Source organism: Microtus ochrogaster, linkage group LG4, assembly GCF_000317375.1.
Source record: "Microtus ochrogaster isolate Prairie Vole_2 linkage group LG4, MicOch1.0, whole genome shotgun sequence".
Classification (NCBI taxonomy): domain Eukaryota; kingdom Metazoa; phylum Chordata; class Mammalia; order Rodentia; family Cricetidae; genus Microtus; species Microtus ochrogaster.
This window is the reverse complement of record NC_022030.1, coordinates 66,042,303-66,042,688: the sequence shown is the minus strand read 5'-3', so window position 1 is coordinate 66,042,688 and position 386 is coordinate 66,042,303.

Genomic DNA, 386 nt, shown 5'->3' with positions numbered 1-386 from the left:
TTGGATCTACACTTCTAAAGGAAGAGAGCATGGGCATGAATATTTATAAGATGGGAGCTCAGAAGCCTCTTGACTAAACACCCCCAGAGTGCTGAACTAAAGAAGGGGTGAAGGCTGAGGACAGTCTCCACTGCCCCAGCCCACCCTCACCCCATGTTGAGTCCTATGGGGTTGAGTGTCCCGGGATCAGCCAATGGCGTGCTCCGCTACACCAAGCCTGAACTCATCACTTCCCAGCCCCCTACAATGACCCCACACTCAGCTCTATCCCAGGCATTTCTAGCTGCTCCCCCTAGGGCCTCAGTGTCCACACTTGCACAATGGGCACAGTTATATTGCAGCTCTCCTCTCTCTCTCTCTCTCTCTCTCTCTCTCTCTCTCTCTCT